General features: G+C 39.4%; 1 long non-coding RNA gene across 4 annotated transcripts in view; it reads left to right on the top strand.

Annotated features, from left to right (window-relative positions):
- The window catches only part of LOC106722721, a 40,602-nt gene extending 34,559 nt beyond the window's left edge, over positions 1-6,043 (top strand). For all 4 annotated transcript variants that reach the window (XR_001358721.1, XR_001358722.1, XR_001358723.2 and 1 more), the window contains exon 3: positions 5,808-6,043. This is a non-coding gene — a long non-coding RNA (uncharacterized LOC106722721). The remainder of the gene's footprint in view (positions 1-5,807) is intronic.
- Positions 6,044-15,100: the final 9,057 nt, after the last annotated feature.

Below are 15,100 nucleotides of genomic sequence, written 5' to 3'. Positions count from 1 at the left end.
AGTTCCCCACTGATTGTTATTAATCAAGACTTCTCAGAAAAACATGGTCAGGCCTAAGAAAGGTGATGCAGCCTAACTAGAGGAGAAGGCAACCTAACGAGAGGAGAAACTTCTAAGCTATCAGATCTGTTACACTAAGTAATGCTTTCTCTAGGGAAGTTAAAGAAGCCTTATATGTGTGACATAATGAACTTGGAAAACATTTAATAGATGGGAAAATGTACTGTGGGGAAGAAACTGATTCTTATTCTTTTTCACTAGGAGGCAATGCTATATAATTAACAAAGTTGTCAGAAATATTCTCTCTCTCTCTCTCTCTCTCTCTCTCTCTCTCTCTCATATATACATATATAAAAATAATGTTGGGCATGTAACAGTACATTTCTGCTCCAAAAGAATCTTTCTTAAGAAAAAGGACTTTCTCACCAACCAATCAAGGTTTCTTGAAATTCTAGCAGACCCAATAACTGATATTTTTGGCAAAATAAGCAGTTCAGAAGGCTGCAGTATTCAGTGCTGACTGCCTGGTGGGTTAATGGTTTATAATGAAAGAAAGGAAACAGTTATGGTTTAATTATAACAGAGATCAGATGACTGAGCGAAACATAATGGCACTATAACAAAGATAAATATTCTTACCATTTGGTCTATACAGTTAGCCAAAACTCAGGCACTGCTGAGGGGTTTTTTTTGTTTTTGTTTTTAATTAAAGAAATTGATAATATAAGGATATTTTCTGTGGTACTTTTATCCCTTTAGCATGCTTATATTTTGTCTCAGTACAATGGTCTGAGGAAAATCCACTGCTCTCCAGGTTCACTGGACCATGAACAACCAAGAAGGATTTCAGATTTAATTTTTAAAAACGGCTCTTGGTTAGGTAGGAGGATGATGGGGCTAAAAGACTATGGCTTGTTATTGATGTTATTTCAGGCTGGGACAGACTGTCAAAAATCCCAGATAAGAAGAGGGAGCAAGTTTTCTAGGTGCATAGTACAATTCTAACTTTCTGTGTCAAAGAAGGACTTTTTTGTCACTTACCTATGGAGCAGCATATCAACGAGTAGAGAGGGATTCTAAATTATAGGGGTGACCACTGAAAGTTTACCCAGCCCAGAAATTTCACAGAATATATTGAGTTTGTTTTATAAAAAAATTTCCAGTCTTATCAGCTTAGGAGTAGGGAAAAATTTGGGTGAACATCAACAGGATACCAAACAAAGATGCAGATGCTGGCTATCAGCAGAATTGGTTCTCTCCTCTGATGCCTCAAATACCAGGGGGCCATGCACTAACACCCTCAGTGTACATTTCTTTTATGACAGTCACTGAAATGTATGATCCAATGCTTTCATGCAAGCTACTGTATAACAGTATAAACACTATAATGGTGAGAGAGTTAACAAAGAAAGAAGTATATGTAGTGATATGCGCTCAGGCTTACTATGCCTATAATGGTAGCTTTGATTTTGTGTTTAATAATCAGTTAATCATGAGTTGCATGTTTGGTTTCCCCTGCCTCAATTCTGTCTCGAGTCATACAGGGACCTACCTGAATTGTGGTTTTGCAGATTTTACAGAAACCACAAAATCCCGTATTGCCTGCAAAGTCTGTGGGGAAAAAAAATTAATAAAAATAAGTTTTTATTAAGTCTTTTCCCTCTTGGGTGGGTCTCGCAAATGATAGTGGCTGGACATCACAGACAAGATGGTGGCAGGCCCTCCTCCCTCCTTTTCCCCCAGGGGCCTCTCCACCAATCAGTGCTGAGAATCAGGGTCACTGTGAAATGCCCACATAATGGGCTCTTCATTCTGGGATAGAACCGGAAAAATGTCTGTCTCACGGTGAGTTAAGTAGGTCCCTAGTTATACCTGATACGTTTCCTGAAGGAAAGGTTGGCAGAGGCCAGAGAGGACCAGAAAACAGCTTGGTTTCCACATGCAACTAAAATCCTGCTGCACATAATATTCTCCATAATTAAAATGTCATTGGCTATATCACAGAAATTCCTTCCTCTTTATGATATAGTTTCCTACTCTCCACTTGTGTAGATTTGAGAAGTTATTAATCCCTGTATGGAAGCAGGTAAAAATCTTTGAACAAATATACATCCACATACAAAACAAAGGGATATTCAAGAACACTCAAGTATTGACATGCTTTGGATATTTGGGCTTTCTCTGGGTGTTTTGAGAGCAGATATGTACATGTGGAAGGGGAATTTATCAGGTTGAAAAGGAGGGGAGATATAAATCAAACACTATCTAGGAAGAAAGCCTGACAATCTGAGCAATCCTAGTAGTGTAGGGGAAAGGGACAGAGGGATGTTTAGTTCTGGGGGGGCAGGGAAACCATGTCTTGTTGGGGCCTTCCTGCTTTCAAGAAAGCTTGTACATTTTTACATATAAGCAGAATTGCATCAAAGACACCTGGCTCCATCATCAGTTTCTTCTCCTAACTGGAACAACCTAAAAGAGCCTGACTATTTTGCTGAAAGACGTCTGTTTTTGAAACATGCATTACTACAGCATTTTTGTTGTAAGACGCTGACCTAGTAAGGTAGAGTCTATTTCTACTCTACATAGAGCTGAATATTGTTTGCATAAATTATCAAGGGCTGCATATACATATTCTAATAATCTGGGAGACTTCTCCCAGGTTTGCTCTCCTGGTAGAGAAACTTACCCAGAGTCACGTATACAGACATGAATGTTGAGGTTCTTAAGAGTTTGCAGTGCTGACACTGCAGTCAAGGAGGGAGCTCTGAACACGGGAGCTCTGCAATATCTCTTATTCTGCCTGGCAACAGGTGGCAGCAGTGCATAGGGCAGCCCTGATTGGCTGACCAGACTGCCCAAGATTAGCCTGTTTCCTTTGCACACAGTATAGGAATTGTGAAGGGGGCATATTCTGTTCCCTACTGGTGCAGCAGAGTCCAGCGAGTGACACAGTCTCCCTTGCTGGGGAGGGGATGCTGGGGGACTATGCTGTCTTCTGTGAGAAGCCACAGCATGTAAAGACTTTTGTCTCCCAGGAGAAACTCTCTTGGGATTAATTTAACCCATGTTATTCCCAGGCTATTTTTCTTCTGAAGCAGCCATTTTTACTCTGGGAGGAAAAGCCTGAACATCTGGTCATTTGTAGTTTCTCCTGAGAGACAAATGACTTTCCCTGCAGAAACTGAATGTCTGTATGAGAAGGCTGAAGCTGGCAATAGGACCTCTCATATGAAGAGTGTAAGTGGAGGACCTGCCTGTTACTTATATTGTACAGTTTAATTCAAATAAATTCTTTGAGGTCAAGCATAATGTTCTTAACTTATTCAAAGCCTAACAAATATGCAATACTGCTTTCTTGATGGTGCAGTAATCCCTAGACTTGCACCAACAGAGAAATGTACTCTCTTACATAGTAAGTGAATTTCAGGAGAAACAGCTTCCTAAACTCATAGACATACTTTTACCATGCAAATAATACAGAACATTCAGCTGTGATAAATCAAAATGAGGAAAAATCCATTTCATTGGGATAATTTCATAAATTTATATTGTTTTAATTCAGCATGGTCATGAACATAAATCTCCTTAAAAGAGCCAGAAAAAGACGTACATGTGTGTGCATGCACATACAAACATTGTTTTTAGAGATGTGGTTGGTTACTTGTATTAAGAATTATTAATCTATAAGACTGGAAGTACTTAAAAGACCTTTGTATATTTTGAGTGATTGACTGGCTTGCTCCTTTAAAAAAAAAAAAAAAAAAAAAAAGTGGTGAAAGGAAATCTTCTGTTGTTGTAAAAATGTAAAAGTAACGTTTTTGGCAGGCCACTTCAGGTGATGTCATCCTGCAGAATGTGTTAAAGTCTGTTATTTTCCAGTGGGAACTGATTTCTCAAGGCAGGCAGGGTCTATGGGCACTTAGTATTGCTCTCAACTTTAGCCAACTAAGATCTGTGCATTTTTACACCTCATTTGGTGGTAATAATGTATGCACATTTTTAAACCTGGGACCCAAATACCTTTTCTTATATAATATATTTTTCTTATGTAATACTTATTTACATGTTATTTTGGGTAGTGGAATCATTTGAGTAGTATCTATTGTTAGGGTCCATCTTTCAGACTAGGTAAAGGAACAATAGTTACCAGTAATGAGTATTGTGTGGTGTGCCAGATTTTGGCAAATAGGAATACAAAATACAGCTTTATAAGGAGCATTGCTTTTCTTTGAGTTAGTGTGTCTTTGCAGGTTGCCAATAGCTTTTGAGGTGACAATTTCTTGCTGGTTTTTTTTTCCCCAAATTCTTGCTAATACTTACTCAATAGATTAGTACAGTAGTAACAATTTACATGCTAACTTTTTTGGCTCTAAAAGCTCTGTCTCAGATCTGAAATGCATTAACTCTGCAGTTTACTGAAGTTTAGAGTAATGTGCTTTATAATATGTGAAGTATTAAATACAAAGGATTACATTCTGTTGTAATTATCCAAGAGGGAGCCTGAATTAGATTGGCTTTGTAAAGCTGAAGGATTGTTCAGTTAAGAAACTGTAAATTCATTAGTGTATTTGAAAGGGGAATTTATTACTTTCTGAATTAGTACTATTTTGCTACTAGCTGCTCTACCCCATTTCCCAGGGCCACTGAGCCTAGTCTTATAGTATTGGTATTAAAAAAAAAAAAAGAGAAAAAAAAGAAAGGACCCAATAAATAATAAAGGATACAGAAGGGCCAGACTTTGTTTTCTGTTCTGCTGGAGTGATTTTGTTGATTTTATTGGCATTACCTGGAATTTATTCTGGTGTAATCAGAATAAATTATTTTGCCAGAATCTCTAAACAAAATTTATTTTGACTATAAATATGATGCTCCAGGTTTAGATTCAAATTCCTGTTAAAGTAGAAGCTATTTCAATTCCCTACCTTTTGTTTTGGATTCCAAGGTCTCTTTCTGGAAATAAAAACTGTACATTATCAAAACGAGTTACCTGTATTTTACTAATGCCCTTATTTCTTTTATACCATACATGTATAATGAGTCGCTTCCAGTTCAGAACCTTACTCCATCAAGTGTAAAGGTGGCACAAACAGGCCTTATGATTTTGAAATCTAAAAATTATATAACGTTACAGTTACTTTTCATTTTTCTTTTTTTTTTTACTTTTCATGCTCAAGGTGAGCATGATATTACAGTAGCCTATGGAATTACATTTTGGTTTCTAATAATATTTAACTTGTTCTTCCCTTCTGAGCATTTCAGGCACTTTATAAGTGAAGCTCTTTCTCTCTCCTAGGACAGACTAGCCAGTTTTATGCCAGTTTTAAATTTATATCATTTTAAACTGTCCTGCTGAACTGAAGTAACTCTTTCATCTGACTGCTCCTAGTCTGGTAGACGTGAAGCTAAACCAGTAAAATTTTAAATCTATTTCTTTCAAGTTTAGAGTCATAGTAATCCAGTATATCAGTACAGGGCCAGACAGATGAAGCAGCTGCATCACTTCAGCTGTGTGCCCTTAAGCAGTTAGGCCCACACCCTTTTAAAACACTGCATTGTTTCATCTATCTGGTCACTTCTATTTCCACTTATGTACCAGCACAAGGTTATTTTTTGGAATGTATAGTACTGTAAACGGATGCTTTTAATCCATCCAGAAAAAAACTGTTTGATGTAAAGTATTTAGAAAGAAAAACAGTAAGAATTTACCAAATTTTGCTCACAGAGAAAAGATTTCACAACACCTATTTGTTCACTCTAAGCTTAGTTGATGTTATTCTAAGATAACAGCTCTTTACTTTGTATTTTAGAAATAAATCTATCCCGGGACTGAGAGCAATTGTTTGGAAGATTTTTATGAAGAGGTAAATTGTCTTGTTTGCTATGACTCCATAGAAGAATAGCTACTTTATTACTGGCAGATATAATTTATCATGGGTCTAACACATACCATTTTAAGACCATTTTCAGTTGTTCATAACGTTGCCAAATTTTAACCTTTGGGTGGAAATTTTCCATACCGGTTGTTTCCTTCAAATTTGTACCCCTCACCCCAACTTTGTACCTAAAGCAGTCTACCTGTTTCTGGGAATAAGACTAGAAATAAATGCATTGATTTACAAAGTTGCATTCCGATTCTGGTCATATTTTTTTAGAGAAGTTTTGGCATCGTTACTATTTGATAAATGGACTGGAAATTTTGCAGGTGTGTGCAGTTTGGATTAGGGATATGACTTTGGTTGTTTTGATGAAAATCTTCCCAAATTTGGCCAAACTTTTGGAGACAATTCTTAGTTTTCACAATCTCAAAAGCGGTTTCTTCGGCTGCCTATAGACTCACGTGCTAATTAGGAGGTGTCGGAGTAGACTTGATGAATCAAGTCTGCTCTGCATTCTAATTGGAACACTCCAGCATTGTCTCACTGTCATGTGTATTAAGCTCCCATGTGTTTCAAACTAGCTGGGGGGCGCTTTATTTAAACCTCGTTGAATGAGCTTTAGATAAAGTGTCCCATGGCCATTTTGGAACACTGCAGGGAGTAATACATGTGAGCGGCTGACCAGGAACCACTCTGATTAAAATGCGCTTCCCCCCCTCCTCCCCCCTCACCCCAGAACACATGTATAGGCAGCTGTAGAGTATAGCAGCTCGAATAATTGACTCCAACTTTGAGCATGCTCCATTACCTCACAATTCCCTTATCCCAGTCTTCACTTAGTCTCTCTTCCCATTCCTCTGCAGTCCCAGATCCTTTTCCAAATCTATTGCTTTCCCTCTCCCCAGCTCCAGTTTTCTCTGGGGTGCAGTAACAGTGGCATAACTAGGGATGGGTGAGCATGGATTTAGAAGGGACACCACAATGGTTGTCCTTGAAGAGTCTGTGTTGTGGCAGAAGGGAAGACTCTCCAGTGTTCAGCAACTCTGCCCCTCCGCTCCCCAGCACGTGCACACACACGCGCGCACACTCGCCTGCACGCACACTAGTCACCATTCTAGGGTGTCAAAATTCCAAATTATGCCTCTGGCCCAGAATGTGCATGGCCATTCCCTACAGAGAAGCTGAGCACGCTCCTCCTCAGGACCAGATGAGCAAACCCAGATTTTTTTTCCTGTATTTGCAGTTCTCAGCTGCTCTGGGACAGGGTGGGGCTAGATGCTGAAGTCAGAACAGGGAGCTTGCCTCTTCTATCCTCTCATTTATTCCTCTGTTGGTGCCCTGGCAGTGTGGAGGAAGGGCTGCGTGACTACACAATGGGACAATACACAAGCAGCTGGACCTAAAGAGAGGGAAAACAATGGATTTGAACAAGGATCTGGGACTGGAAGGGAATGGGAATAGAGACTGAGTGGAGACTGGGAAAGGAGACTGCAACTTGGTCAAGGAGCCAGGGGTAAGAAAGAGAATTGAGTCTCAGTGGTGGGAAAAAGACAGAAGTATCAAAGCCAGGGAGGGAATAGGAAAAAGGCCTTTAACAACTACAGTGCACGTTTCCCTCCAGAGACTGGAACAGGACCCAACTTCCCCGAGTCTCACCCTTCCTCTGCTGTCAGCAAATATTTGAAAACTGCTGGCCCTGTGCATGTCTCATCACCCTCTGATGGGCCCACATAGGTGATGACTACCTACTACTGCTATCAGTTACTGTGTTAGCTCAAACAGGAGAGGTTTGTGTGGTAGATCTAATAGTCTGAACTCTGTTGGTGAATCACATGGGTGACAACATGATGCTGCATAATTTGAATTTCTATTTTTTGTCACACAAAGGACTACTTTAAATTTATCGACATTGCAAAACTGAGTGCTTTCAAGGGAAGAAATGCCAAAACAAAGGCTGCCTGTTGCTTTAATTCAGCCCCCCTTGCACATGTGGGTTATGAGGCAGTCTTCCATTACACAGTCACAAACTTTTTTTTCCCCCCTACAAGATCCCAGCTTGATTCAGTACACAGGATGAATCTGCTCTGAGTTATTAACCAGAGCATATAGTGAAGGGGTCTGTTTTCTGTAGGACCTCTGCTTTTTAGTCACAGGATCTGGAGATATATAATAATTGAGCAGGAATTGGTATAAAGTGAGAGGATCATCCCTGGATTCTATAGAGTTCATTTCTGATCCGGGATCACAAGAACCAAACTACCTGGATGTCAGCCTTCAGGCTTCAGAGTCTAACCCACAGAATCTGTGAGCACTAATTGCTCCAAGCAAAGCCAGTGGGAGCTGGGTTGTGAACAGGTATTATATGAAGCACTCTGAAAAATCAGGTTCTAGGCATCTCAAATTGGGTACTCAGAAATTACTGAACACTTCTGATTCTACTTTTTTTGCTATGCCTCCTTAAAAATAGGGATAATATCACTCCTCATCTTTAAAAAGGAAGTTGTGAAGGTGAATTAAATGTATGTGAAGTTATAGAGATGAAAAATATAGAAAAGCCTACAAGAAATTCATATTTCAGTGCTCCAAGCAGGGTTTGAATAGTGCAGAATAAGGAAGATCTAGAGCTACATGTTGAATAAAGATTTTTTTTTTAAAAAGTTGGCTAGCTTCTCATTAATTGAGCACCCTCCATCCTAGGCACTGAATGAAGCAGGCATTCTGTACAATAAATGCAATCATATAATTAAAGACTGGAGCATAATCCATATTCACAAAGGGATGAAATTTAATGTTTCACAAACAAATTTAACTCTGTGATTTCCTAACTTCATAGTGCTTGAATTTTTCAATGAAAGGAATGTTAACTCTTAGCTTTTTGTGTATGATAAAAACATTTGTGTCTAAGGACCTTGACCATGCAGTCACCTGAGCAGTGGTAGAGCCTTAATTATATTGTATGTGCTTCAGACAGGAACAGTGTAGTCTCATGTTTGTACAGTAAATGCAACAATGGTGTACATGCAATGTTAACTTTTTCTGTAGTTTGTTTTACAAAATCGGGCTTGCTTTTATCTCTTGTGCTCTGTCTGTGAGTAAAAAAACAAACAAAACCAAACCTGTGCATGCTTCTCCCCTTCACTGTCCTCACCATTCTTAAGTAGATTTTCTATTTGGGGCATTTGTTTTAAAGATTCCTGGTTCTTTTTCCTCTACCTCATTTTCCCTTGCTCAGTCTGTTTCTGGCTGATAGTATCCTCCAACTTCTGCAATACACTTCCCTTAGGACCTAGGGACAGAAGTTACACATCAACAGGTATAAGTGATCAGAAACTGGTTCAGATCCATAACAAAAGAAATTCAGTACATACAATCACTTTATGTCTGGAACTGGTTTAAGATGAACCTGGATGGATGCAGTATCAGACTTAACTGATTTAGGTTAAATCAGTTTATTGAACTGCTGTCCCAGATCCCCTCCAGATTCAAGTTAACTCACAGATCCCCAGTATCCCAGGATGCTTTGCACTTACCTGCAATCCCCACCTTGCAGGGTGGGTGGGCTAGCATTGGCCCAAACTGTCTGCTCCAGCTCTAGCACTCCCCTAGCTTCTGGCCTGGGCCACTTCAAGCATGTGACTGCATTTCGGGAATCAAAATGAATGTCTGTTCACTTGCTTATCAGTTCAGTCTATGCAGCTTAGACTAACCTGAGAAGATTGAATCAATTCAGCCTCAGACTTTTTGACCGTACTTATTTTTGGTCACTAGACCTGAACAACTTATACCCAGTGCAGAGAGCATATATCCTTTCCTTTTCTCTGAAACTTGCAATCTGTCTTTGGAAAAAAAAAAAAAAACCCAACTGTTTTTGGCTTTATTTTTCTGCATTACATCTTTCCTCTTTCTAATGACCTTTTTTTACCCAGTTTTGTCTGCAGGAGCTGATTTCCCCTCAGCAGCAGTCAGGCCATTATTCTAAGAGCTTATCTCTGAATGGAAGGCTGTTCAGATAACTAACTCTTAGGGCATGTCTACCCTACCCAAAAGGAGGGCAAATTGACCCGTGTGTAATTTTGTGATGCTGCCACTGCACCCAAGTACATTTATGGTACACAGCAAGGTATTTCTGGTTTAAGAGATGTTTGATGCCAACCCTGGTAGTATATATCCAATTTAATAGCATTTGAAGTATTATATTATATGGGTTCTCATTGATTTTATTAAATTGGTATAAGTTGCAAAGAGGGAACAAAAAAGCACAGACCCACTTTCCATTTATGTTTGGAAAATTTTTCATGGTTTTATTCCTCCCTGCTCCTATCCTCCTGTTGAAATCTAGCATATACTGAGAACCAAGCTCTTAGTTTAAAAAAAAAAAAAAAAGGTTCTCAGGGAATGAGAAGTGGTGTTAACTATCTCAATGTCAACAATTTTTCCCAAGATGGACCTCTTAAAGGTCAGTGTTTTTAGCAAAAAATGTTTTGAGTATGTCTCTTAATCATGCTAGCATTTTAAATGACTCCAGTCCAGCTGTGAAGTTGAACTTCATTAAGATGCATTAATTTGGGAGCAGTAAGCCTCTATTTCATAATAATATTTCTTAGCTATTATATCTATGGTAGAAGAGCATTAGGGCATCAGCTCACACTATGGTGTCTGTATATTTGAAAAAATATTTTAAAATTATTATAGTTTAGAACTTGAATGGCCAAAATTAAATTGCCACAAGAAACTGTAGAGAATTCTCTGATGGTTGCATATGGTTCTTTCTCATGTTCAGGGTTTTGTATGTATGTGCATGTGTAACATTATGCTAAGTTGGAGGATTTTACTACTTAGATGCCTTATTGAAATACATTCTGCTTCATGCAAATTATCCCAGTAGCAGCTGCTGCTTGTCAAGCAGAGCAGAAATAATTGGGCAGAGTGAAATTCTTCCACTCTCTCTGTGATGCAGAATTTTGTTCGGCTCTGCTATAAATCATAATAGATGCTCTCGGAAATAAGTTTTCTTTGCTTAGTGCCCAGAATACTGCTTTTCACTATTACTTCTTTCTCGTGTAAAATTAAAACTTTAAAGTTCAACTGTTTTGTTATCTCCATGTGAGAAACTGGTAGTCAGAAAAGAAAATAGCATGGTTATTTGAGGGGTTGGTTGCTAAGAGCTTCTATCAAAGGAAGACCTGGTTAAAACTGACATGTCTAGTAAGCACCCTTCATTCAGCCAAAAGAAAGGGGTGAGTAAATGCCCCTTTGCAACTGAAACAAGAAGCCCCTACCCAGGGCAATGAGCTACATGACAAGGCCTGAGCAGGATTTCTGCCACTTGCAGTGGGGGTTTTCCTGCGGACTGATTAATTGTAGTTTGGTGTGCTGAGCTGAAACCCAATAGATAGAGAGACAGAGACAGAGTGCCTTGGGGCCCAGGATTCATTGAAATAGCCACACTGGATTTCTAAGAAACAAAACTGCTTGCTGGTGTTGTGTGTGCACAGAGGGGAAGGTGTTGTTATTTTCTCTGTAATTAAAATAAATAGGATTACAGCAAAAAACATAACTGACCAGTCATTGCTTTTTCTTCTTGGTGGAAACAATCCATAAGGTGTAAATGTAGGCTTAATTGCAGAGACTAAAAAGGGTCAGTGATATGATCTTATAAACATTTTGCACTCAAAATATCTGAGCTGTTTTTTCCCAAACTTTCTCTAGAGAGCAACTTCAGGATGTTGTAATATCTATGAGTGCTTCATGTGTTACCCCAGTTCTGAAGGAAACAGATTTTCAACTGTGTAAGTTTGATTTGCTTTGATTTTCAACTGTCTGAAGTTTGATTTGCTATTTACTCATTTGACAGTAGACACTAACCAGCATTCAGATCTAATAAATCCTGTGAATTAGCTGAAATGGAGTATTATTTATCATAATAGTTCATACAATGTGATGCAGTCTAGATTTTCACACTAATGTTCCTGGATTAAATGCCAGAACTAACACTGGATAGGTTTCACTTTGAAACCATTAATAAGATCTAAATGACCTGTAGAATACCATAGTAAACACATTGTCATTTTGCAGTTGTTATGCTGGAATCCATCTTTTCCCACCATTGAAACTACTGTAACTTGTCTGGAAAAACTGCTTTTTTCTTTTCACTCCATTAATTTGTTCATGGGTGGGCTCAGGAAAGCCATAGTAGGGAAATGCTGACAAATCCCCCAAAGCAGGAACAAGTGACCCGAAAGCTAAAGAGATGCTGAAGTTGAAGAGTAGTATTTTTTTTTTATATAGTTTTATTCTCTATTATTACTATCCCCATTTGTTGACATTGCATCCAACTTTACAGGCCAGATGCAGGAATAGGGTGTTCAGCTCAGACAACATAGGGTGCAGCAGCATATGCCTTCTACTTGCTGACCTGATGCTTTGCTTTAGCCATTATGTAGTTTTATAAAGAGTTTACTAAGTAAGGCTGTTTTTGAGATAGTCCTGCACCAGCAGAAATGCATTCCTAAGCTCCCCTATCTTAGTTTATTTATATTGGCTACTCAGACTTTTTTTTTTTTTTTTACCTGTGGTACTGAATTCATCAGCCAAACATTATCTGAATATCTAGAGCAGTGGGGGCTAACCTTTTTGGCAGGTGTGCCATAAGGTAAGCCCTGTACCTTCTCTGAAAGCCACTCCAATCTGCTTCCTCTGCCTGATGTGCTGCTCTGCTTTCTGCTCCCTGCTTATTTCCCTCCGTGATCTTCCATGTGCCACACGGAGGCTGCCCATGCCATTTTTGGCATGTGTGCCACAGATTGGCCATGCCTGATCTAGACTTTTATCCTACCAGTTCCTTGGCTTGGGCAGTCTTCTCGGATTTTTAACCCAGTTATTTACCGGTAATTTTTTTTTGGTGGGGGGGGGATTGCATTTGCTAATTATTATGGCCTAACTTCTTTTCTCAGAGTTTCCCAGAGTCGTTCTGGAGAAAAACTTTTCTTTTAAATGCAGTTGTTTATATGTATCTTTCTGCAGTATAATGGCTCTAGTATTCACATTTTTCAGGAGAATATAATGGCATTGGAAATCCCAATGGCAGTCCCTCTCAGAATGTAGAAACATAATAGTTGGTCAAATGCTGCAATTCAGTTACTTTAGAAGGAAAAGGTGGCTGCTTTTAGAAAATCAATATTTCACATATCTCTTCATGGACTAGGAAAATCATCTTTTGAAATGAGCAGGTGTAGTTGCTGTCTTTCATGTAGGAGTTCAGTTATTTGGTTCAATAATAACTGAACCCAACTCAAGTGGAAACAGTGTAGGCAAGTGGTTTTCAACTTTTTTTTTTTTTACTTGTGGACCCCTAAAAAATTTTGAATGGAGGTGTGGACCTCTTTGAATTGTATGTGTGGGTATTCACATATGTTTGATTGATAATCTTTTGTGGATCCCTTAGATATAGCCTGTGGACCCCCAGGGGTCTGCAGACTACAAGTTGAAAACTACTGGTCTATGCCCCCAAAAAAGCCATGTCACCATTCAAATAGAAATGCAAGTTAAATGTGAACAGTGGGATTTCATTGGGTACTGTTTGGTAAAAGCTTATATGTCTGTGAGAAGCTGAGAGAAAAGGCAGTGTGTGGAAGCCCAGACATAGTCAGAGAAGCACTAGTATAGTGGCCTAGAGAAAAAGTGGAGGAACAAAGGACTTTTGGGCTGCATAATGGCTAGAACAGGGCTCTGGCTTGGAGCAAAGAAATTGTCTGTTGCAGTTTTTCAGTCCTGCTATATTAAGGGATAAAAGACTTCGTAAATTAAAATCAAGCATCTTTGGTGTCTGCCATGCTGGGCTGTGTGTGGCCAGAAGGTCAATTTGAGAACTTTATGTAAAGCACCAGGGCGGGGGGCTTGGAAGGGCTATATCCACCCCCAAATTTGTCTTAGCCCCCTTGTAGCCACCCCTCCCAGCACTGTCCTGTCCAAGCCCCCTGTCTCCCCACCCCACACAGCTGAGCCTGCCCCACTCCCTCCTGCAGAGGTGCGGCACCTTAAGTGGGTATAGTTAAAAATCCAATAAGTATATTTGGCCAGAAGATGTATAGTGCAGGCCCCCCAGTTTTCTATCTAGTCCACCTCAGCCCCCTCCCACCCCCCCACCATCACTGGGAAGAGGCTGGCACTGCCCCTGTAAAGCACCATGAATAAGAGCAGGGGCCTGCATGTCTGTCAGTGCCCAAAAGGCATCCCAGAAACATCTAGAAGTTTTTCAAAAAGGGATAAGAGAAAACTTACACACGGAGATGAAATTTTTGGAGTAGCAACTACACCTGAAGATCCAGCTGCAATACATCCTGTCAGAAATGGCCATATGGAGCCAGACAACAATGATTTGAACTTCAGTTATTAGACCAGGTTAACTAAAAAACGAAAGAGTACAGAATCCAACATTGGACCCACTAATTAACTTCAAATGGAGACAATGATGGAGAAAATGCCCCTATTTGGAAAATGGGAGAAATGTGTTTGAAAACTGTCGCTTTGGAATGAAAGCAAGTCATCTGAGATGGAAGATGAGCAAATAATCACCTTGGCTTGCATTAGAAGAATAATGACAATAAACGGCACATGCAGCATCTTACAAATTCAGTTTGTGGAAGTTTGGTTGGAAGATGTGGCTCAAGTGCAGTAGATGGTTTGTAGATTGCAATGTGCAGAAGTAGGGTAGGGTGGCACCTTTGGAGACTAACTGGTTCAGAGCCTACTTTGTCAGAGGCTATCATGCACACTGTGTCTGCAGTGAGCAAGTTGTCTTGCTTTCCAGAGGCAGAACGATGCAATGGCGCTCACATTGAGTGGTAGCTTTCCAGCAAAGAAAAGTGAAAGAGGGAGTGGTTGAAACCTGCAGAAGTTCATCAGTTTCTCGCAATTTTTCTGTTAATGAAAAGGAAAAAAAAAAACAAGCAAACCATCAACAACCTAAATTTTGGCTAATGGTCTGAATCAAAATGAGGTATTTTGACCCAATTCAGTTTTATAAGACTGTGGTTCAGTGCCTTGCTCTGTAGGTTCTGTGTTCAGTTATATCTATGATAGGATTGGTTATCCTGGGATTGTTTCATAGGAGAGGAGAAGGATGAAAAAAGTGATTGATTTTATTTGAATATTTATGGAATTTCTTTTGATGTCATTTTTGTAGGCAGGTTATTCAATCTTTGTCATAAAAATGCATTTGTCAT

This window comes from Alligator sinensis, unplaced genomic scaffold (assembly GCF_000455745.1).
Source record: "Alligator sinensis unplaced genomic scaffold, ASM45574v1 scaffold1196_1, whole genome shotgun sequence".
NCBI classification, from domain to species: domain Eukaryota; kingdom Metazoa; phylum Chordata; order Crocodylia; family Alligatoridae; genus Alligator; species Alligator sinensis.
This window is presented reverse-complemented; position numbering and strand designations above follow the sequence as displayed.